Below are 8,773 nucleotides of genomic sequence, written 5' to 3'. Positions count from 1 at the left end.
CAAGCTCTCACTCTTCTCCATCCCCTTGGCCTGTGGTTCCTTCCCCGCTCCCCCCGGAACCATAAAAATACCTGACATTTATTGAGAACTTGCTTTGTGCCAGGCACTAAATACTTGACTTATATTACCTCGTTTAACGCTTGGAACAAGCTTGTGAGATAAATATCATATTCACTGATTCTGAGATGCACATTTACACCTCTGAAATCAGAATGTGTCTTATAATCGGTAGTATGTTATACTTGAATGGACAGTGTTTTTTCCTTCTTGGCGTACAGTACAAAAAAAATGGTGTATTGTACAATTGATGACATCTTAGAGTCGATGAAACATGATATTATTATCATCCCCGGTCTGCAGAGGAGAAAACGGAGACTCAGAGAGTTTATATGGCTTACCACTCCTTTATTTTGCAGGGAACCGAGGCCTCGAGCCATAAGAGGCTTTCCTCAGGTCAGCCAGCTTCAATGAGACAGAGATAGGACTGAAATCCAGGCCTCCAGGCTCCTCACCCAGGGCCCTCTCCACTCACCCCAGATGAACTGGGTTTGCTCACCAGGGAGAGGCAGGCGCTGAGGGGAGGGCCTTCCAGGGCCTTCCTCAGCAGCGAGGAAATCACCAGTCACTCTGTCTTGGAGAAGGGCCTTAAAGATAGATTTTTTTCCCTCTCCAAATTCTCTGAAGACTGAAGTTCCTTAAGGACTAAAAAAACACTTGTTTCCCTTCCAGCTCCTTTTCCTGGTAATTATTTTAGCTTCTCTTTCCCTGAATTTCTGTTCTACTGTCCCATCTTTGGACTGGAGGCAGGCCCGCCCCTTGGCCCTCGGTCTGCCTGCTGCCTGGGGAACAGCTCCACCCGCTTCCTGCTTTGCTCTCGGCCCTGCTCTGATCTCACCCTTCTTTCTTCCACCTCGAATCACCTGCACCAACTCTGCTTCTAGATGCCTCTATAACCCAGGCTGCTGGCTCCAACCCCGAAGACGTACACTCAGGCATACTATGTCCTCCATCTCCCTCGCTCTCTGAGTCTACAGTCAAGGGAGGAAAGTCAATAAGGCTAGTCTTTCCTCTTGCCTCAGTGAGCCCCCATGTTGTCGGGGACACGCCCCTGCCAATCCTGCTTCACTTAGGGCTGCAGAGCTGGAACTGTGGGAAGGGCAGGGGCATGGAAAGTCAGAGGCTTGACTCTGCCTGTGATCTACTGCACTGTAGATCTACCCCCACCCTACCCCGTAGCCTAGGTTTCCCCAACCTCCAAGGCTGGTGAGGCTGAACGGCCCGTCACCAGGAAGCGGAGAGGCAGCATCGGGCGTTTAAATCAAAGGCTTTGCTAAAATGCAACCAGGCACGGTTCACTTCAGCGGGGACTGATGGCCACCCGGGTTAAGCCAGGGCCTCAGATTCTTCCCAGTCAAAGGAGGGTTTTGGATAGGATAGTCTCTGAAATTCCATCCTACCAGCTCTGAACCGCTATGATTCTGTCTCCCTCTGCCCAGAAAGCAAATATAGGCCTTGTGTGTGAGGAGCCCATGTGTTCTCTGGGCATCGATTTGGCCAGGAACTGAGTGTGCTGCCTGTGGTGGTGTGACTGTGCGCACACATGCCGCTGGGTGGATGATCCCGTGTCTGGAGGTGTGGACCTACATGTGGGGCTCCTGCCATCCGTGCACATGTACAGTCCTCTGGAGGAGAGAGTGCCGGTTCACACCGAAGAGCAGGCCCACCCCCCGTGCACATCCATGCCAGAGCGTGCGGCTGCAAATCTGGTTTCCATCTTCTTCCAATAGGCAGCTGGGCTGGGGGAGACTGAGTGGAATATTAATTGTGCTTTTGCACGTGGCTGAGCTCCATGAATGTGGTGGTCGGAGGGAACAGCCTGAAGCTATGTGGGGAATGAGGGGGAAGCCACAGGAGCGGGGTGCCCTGGGGTTTACGGGCACACTTGGGAGGAGGCAGAGCCCTGAGACCCAAAAGGGTGGGTGGCAGGGGGAGGGAGAGGGCTTCTGAGACTAAGGATCTGGGGACAGCGGGGAAGATACTAGCTAGGTTTAGGGTGATTCGGATGTTTGCCTGATCCAGAGCCCGGCACATAGTAGGTGTTCAGTAAGTGTTTGCTGAATGATTAAATAGCTGACTGCTCGAGTGCATGAGAGATCTCACAGATACTCTTACCTGGGAGAAGATGGAGGACTGAGTAGGTAGAAGGAAGTGGGCACATTTGAAGCACCTACCATAGCAGCCCACTCTGAGGGTCACCGTCAGGCGTTTTATTTTATTTCAAACACAGAAAGGCCTAGGAGATAGTATCACCTTTGCTGCACACACCCTCCCCTCCCCACTTGCCCTTTTTTGGAAGGTCCAGGTGAGAACTTTTTCTTTGACTTCAGGGCCCAGAAACGCTGGCTGCTTCCGAGAGGTGGGTCTGTTTTTTTTTTGCCTGTGCCGGGCAGCATGCAGGATCTTAGTTCCCCCACCAGGGATCGAACCTGTTCCCCCTGCAGTGGAAGCATGGAGGCTTAACCACTGGACTGCCAGGGAATTCCCAGAGGTGGGTCTATTTTCTATCTAATGGACACTCTGGATTTTATAGCTCACTGCCTTTCCTTCTTTACTTGGGCTGTCAGGAAGCGCAGAGATGAGTTTGCTGGAGCCCACCTCTTGCAACAGGGTCTCATGGGGGTGCATTTCACAAACTAACTGCATCCCTGGCTTCATCTTAGCTTTTTAATCCCCCTCCTCCATATCCTTTTCCCTCTATTAATAGCCATTTAATTCCATTGTCTGTAGGGTTTCTCAAGAAACTTTAATACACCCTGAAGTGAGACAGGTATAAATACAAAAATATTTTTACTTTTATAGGTGAAGAAGGTGAGGGGACTTCCCTGGTGGTCCAGTGCCTCAGACTCCACGCTCCCAATGCAGGGGGCCCAGGTTCCATCCTCGGTCAGGGAACTAGATCCCTCATGCCGCAGCTACGACCCGGCACAGCCAAATAAATAAATAAACATTAAAAAAAATAAAAACAATTAACCATAAAAAGAAAGAAGGTGAGGCTCAGAGAGGTTATGTTATTTGTCCAAGGTCACACAGGTATTAAGCAAGAGAGTTGGGAATTTGAGCTTGGATCAGTTTGACAATATTTTCACTGTGCCAGACTCTAGGAGTGGACAAGATGTACAGCAATCAGGAGGCTTTCAGGGAGTTGGGAGGAGCCTTTAACTCTCACTGGCCCTCATCCAGTCTCTGCTTCTTTTTTTAAATAAATTTATTTATTTTATTTATTTTTATTTTTGGCTGCATTGAGTCTTCGTCGCCGCATGCGGGCTTTCTCTAGTTGCGGTGAGGGGGACTACTCTTCATTGCTGTGCGCGGGCTTCTCATTGTCGTGGCTTCTCTTGTTGCAGAGCACGGGCTTTAGGTGCGTGGGCTTCAATAGATGTGGCACGTGCGCTCAGTAGTCATGGCTTGTGGGCTCTAGAGCACAGGCTCAGCAGTTGTGGTGCACGGGCTTAGTTGCTCCATGGCATGTGGGATATTCCCGGACCAGGGCTCGAACCCGCGTCCCCTGCATTGGCAGGTGGATTCTTAACCACTGCACCACCAAGGAAGCCCCAGTCTCCGCTTCTTGAAGAGCAGGTCCAGGTGGGGATTCCCATCCCAGGTCATGCACAAAGAGGGGGCGCTGGGGGTCCTGGGCATCCCCTGTCTTCAAGGACCAGTCCTAGGCCCCATAGCTAAGCAGAACAAACAGAAAACCAGCAGAGCTGGTCTTGGCAATCACCGGTTAAAGCGAATATATATTCCAGATGCTCTGAGGAACGTTTCTGGAGCCTCCAGAATTGAAGGGCGGACCAATTCCCTGGAGGAAAGGAATGGATTTGGGCCCAGGGGAGCCACATTTTTTCTCAGCTCTATGGCAAGCAAGCACCAAGGGTCCAAGGATCAGGGCAAGGAGCTCCAATGCTGCATATTCCACACCTCTATTCCTCGCTATAGCCCTTCAGACCTGCCCACCTAGAGTCTGTCTCCCGTGGGGAGCCCCTGGATGATGACTTTGGGATTCCCCAGGGAGGCCTTATACTTACCTGTTAGTGAATTCATTCCTTACAGGGGATCACGCATGTGCTCCCCAAACTTGGGGACCCCTGGGGAAGGCACAAAGGATGAGCCTAATCTAGGGGAAAGGGGTGTTGTTATTCTGAAAGCCGTAGTGGAGAATGACAATGTCGGTCAACCCAGGGGACACCATCACACTGACAGTGACACAGAGCCAATGAGTAAAGACTCATTTCCAGATAAGCCCTGAGGTCTCCTGTGTGGGATGCCTTCAGACACAGCCTGCATGGCCTGGAGGAGAAATAATCATAGAAATAATGATTTTCACAAACTGCCGTTTGTTGTGGACCCGTTGCCCTTCAGTGCTCTGCCAGTTTGCAGTGCGCATCTCAATCTTCTGAATCTATAAAGAGCTCCTATAAATCAATAAGACAAAGGCCAACAATCCAATAAAAATATTGGCAAAGAATATGAACAGTGAGTCTGGTACATTTATACAGTACTATTTATCATGTCCCAGGATCTATCTAAGCACTTCCTCTGCATTTTCTCATTTAAGCCTTACCACAAGGCTTGGAGATAGATAACATGATTACTCTGTTTTCCTGAGGCTCAGAGAGGTGAAGACACTTGCCCAACGTCACACAGTGACTTGGTCTGACTTCATAGTCTGTGATCTTAAGGTACGAGTTGGGATGAGAGTCACCATTTACGGGGACCCAAGGCCTCAGGAAAACCTGACAGGCGCTGGGGAGGGACAGTGACAGAGGGTCAGCCAGCTGAAGTGAAATCCTGTCTACTCAGCAACTTGGGAAGAAACCTGGAGCCCCCAATACCTAGGGAGAGGGGTTTTTTGGGTTTTGTTTTGTCTTTTTAAATTTGTTGAATAGATAATGCATCACATGACTCAAAAAATATATATATATAATGGGGCTTCCCTGGTGGCGCAGTGGTTGGGAGTCTGCATGCCGATGCAGGGGACATGGGTTCGTGCCCTGGTCCGGGAGGATCCCACATGCCGCGGAGCGGCTGGGCCCGTGAGCCATGGCCGCTGGGCCTGCGTGTCCGGAGCCTGTGCTCCGCAACGGGAGAGGTCACAACAGTGAGAGGCCTGCGTACTGCAAAAAAAAAATACATACATATATATATATATATATATATATATATATATATATATAATAATAATGAAAATTAATCCTCTCATCCCTACATCCTATGTCCTAACCACTAAGTTCCCACCCTTCAACCAGCATATGATTAATTTTATTACTTTCTTGGGCATCCTTCAGTGGGGTATGTGTGTGTGTGTGTGTGTGTGTGTGTGTGTATGTGTATTCATATGTATATACATCTTTTCTCTCTTTTTTATTTAACCAAAAAGGAGCATATTAAATACACTGTTCTAGGGATTTCCCTGATGGTGCAGTGGTTGAGAATCCACCTGCCAGTGCAGGAGACACGGGTTTGAGCCCTGGTCCCGGAAGATCCCACATGCCGAGGAGCAATTAAGCCCGTGCACCACAACTACTGAGTCTGCGCTCTAGAGCCCGCGAGCCACAACTACTGAAGCCCACGCGCCTAGAGCCCGTGCTCCGCAACAAGAGAAGCCACCGCAATGAGAAGCCCACACACCACAATGAAAAGTAGCCCTGCTCACCACAACTAGAGAAAACCTGTGCACAGCAACGAAGACCCAACACAGCCAAAAATAAAATAAATAAATTTACATTAAATACACTGTTCTACACCTCCCCCCCTCCATTTTATCTGTTTTGGAAATCTTCCACATTAGTACATAGAAAACTTACTCATCCTTTTTTTTTTTTTTAAGTAGGTGCATAGCTACCAATTGTGTGACTGTACCATAATTTATTTACCTGTCCCCAACTGATGAACATTTAGATTGTTTCCAGTTTTTTACTGTTAACAAATAATGCTATAATGATAGCCTTGTTCAGGCACTGTATATATGTAGGATAAAATCTCGGAAGTGGTATTGCTGGGTCAAAGAGAATGTGCATATGTAATGTTGACAGATATTGTCAAATATTTCATTTCGACTTACCCCCTCACCAGCAGTATATGAAGCTGTTGGTTTCTCTACAGTCTCTCAAACAGTGGATATTATCAAACTTCTGAGTGGCTTCGTTTGCATTTCTCTTATCATTAGCGAGGTTGAGAGTCTTTTTAGATGTCCTCGAACAATTTATGTTTCCTTTTCTGTAGACGCTTTTCATTCTCTGACTTTTAAAAAATTGGTGGTTGGTCTTGTCTTATTGATTTCTAGAAGCTCTTTATATGTTAGGGAGATTGTGATATGATTTGCAGCAGCAGTGGGGCCACAATTGGCATCCCCTCTGGGAAAGGCTGTGGAGATGGATTCTTCCCCACATCTCCACCCTCTCATCCAAGCCCAGCCATTGATTCAAGGAGCATTCATTGAGTATCTCTTGAGTGCCAGGCTCAGTGCTTAGGCACCTGAAACCAGAGGTGAATAGACAAAGTTCTCAGGTTGCTGGAAGTTCGGTGGGGTAATCAGACAGGTGGTGGTCCAGTGTGAGATGAACTGTAGTTCAGGGGTTCAGAGTGAGTGCTTCAGGAGCCTGTGGGAAGAAGCAATAGCCTCTGCCTATCCCAGTAGACTCTGACACCTGTCACCTGTGTCCACCTGGGGCTACCGAGGCTCTGCCTGCCTCCCCTCTCCCTGTGGGTTCAGCCCTCAGACTCTGACTGCAGAAATGCTCTGCTCCAGGAAGATGGCTCCCTCAGTACATATTTACAGAGTGCTTACCACACACCGGTCTTCCCTGAGCTCATCCTGTCGGCTCTGCCTCCACGTGGCCTCCTTCCCTGGCCTGCGCTGATCCTCACCGCCTGATTCTAACCTGTCACGCATTTCTTTTTACTTTTTCTTCTTTTTTAAAAGTATTTATTTATTTGCACGCCCTGGGTCTTAGTTGTGGCACGTGGGATCTTAGTTGCGGCATGCGAACTCTTAGTTGCGGCATGTGGGATCTAGTTCCCTGACCAGGGATCGAACCCAGGCCCCCTGCATTGGGAGTGCAGAATCTTAGCCACTGGACCACCAGGGAAGTCTCTGTCGTGCATTTCTTGCCACCTGTTTGGGGGTGTCCGTGCCTCCACTGCTCAAAGGATTGTAATCTCTTTGATGGTATGATGGGAGACTTTCCTCTGGGTCCCCTCCCCTTGGTGCTTAGTATCCGGTGACGCTCAGTGAAGGCTTGTTGGATGATTGATCGTCAGGTGGCTTGGATGTTAGGGAAGTTGGAAACCATGGCTCACCTGAATTGGGGTGTGTATGTCGGGGAGGTGGGGATGGCCCATTAAGCACGGGAAAGGATGGTAAGCCAGCCCCAGCATCAGAGGTCAGCCAAGAAAGGGTTAAGCTTGCCAGAATTTTGTGTATGAAATGGCACCAGGGGGGAAAAAATACAGACTAGCAATTGAGCCCTGTCTCATCCTGGTTCAAATGACATTGTCTGAGCTTCCCCAGCCTCGCCTCCTGCACTAATTACAGACCTTCCCTAGGGAGGGAGACCAGGGCCCGGAGGTCCTCATTACAGGCTTGCTCGCTGGAGGGAGCAAACCCCAATGACTGAACTCAATGACCAAACAAACTCTTTTGAAGAGAGACCCAGGGGGTTCCTCTGTATATCGCTGCTGCTGCCTGGCTGGGAAAGGGTTAAGAAGTAGGCATGCATTGGAGGGACAGGCCAAAGGGAAATAGTGGGGGGCCAGGCTCGGGCTAAGGTACCCCTCCCCAACTCTACTTGCCCAGGCCTGGGCTCCCTTCTTGCCTTTGCCCCCCACGATGGCTGCCACCAGGGCTGTGTCAGGGCCTCCTCTCTGTGGTCGGCTGCCGGCCGCCTCTCCCTGTGGCCTGTGGAGACCTCGCCTTCTTTAATCTTCCATTTATCTCGAGGGCTCGCCCCTGTGAGATCGGCTTTGATGTGGGGCCTGCTCCCAGGGGAGAAATCAAGGGTTTCTGAGGCCCAGTCTGGACTCTGCCCACTGCCCCCAGCCCAGGCGGGGCCCAGAGGTCTCCCAGCCATCAGGGCCAGACAGACCCCCGGGGTGACCTCAGCAGCCAGGGCGAGAGCTCTGGGCCTTAACCTTCAGGCAGATGGAGGGGCTGCTGCCCCAAAGTGGAGGAGAGGGCTCCGAAGTAAGAGTTTTGTTAGCACATTGTGTAATTTATTTTTATACCTGTCTCCCCCATGAGGCTGTGAGCACAATAACGAAAGCAGCAGCAGCGTCCTTGCGTGCCAACCTAGCACCAGGCACGAGGCTGAGCATCTTCCGTTTATAACACCATTTAGTCCTTATAACTGTGTGCCATGGGTATCATTTCAAAGGGGAGGAAACTGTGGGTTATTGATTCATTCATGTTCGTAAAGATTTATTGAGCTCCGACTATGTGCCAGGCACTGCTCTAGGCGCTGAGAAAGTAGCAGTGAACAAAGTGGGCACTTTCCTACCCATCTGTACTGAAGGGGAGACAGGCCATTAACAAATGGTCAAATACACATAGTATCATGTTCTATAGTATAAAGATACGGCCTTGAATAAAAGTATCCTCTCGAGTCAGGGCCCTCATTTTGGACTCAGTGGTGTCCTCTTCTGTGAGGAAACAGAGACCTGAGGGGAGGGAAGGAGTTAGTCATGTGACTAAGGAAGAGAAGGGGCAAAGGTCAGA

Source organism: Phocoena sinus, chromosome 8 (genome assembly GCF_008692025.1).
Source record: "Phocoena sinus isolate mPhoSin1 chromosome 8, mPhoSin1.pri, whole genome shotgun sequence".
NCBI classification, from domain to species: Eukaryota; Metazoa; Chordata; class Mammalia; order Artiodactyla; family Phocoenidae; genus Phocoena; species Phocoena sinus.
This window is presented reverse-complemented; position numbering follows the sequence as displayed.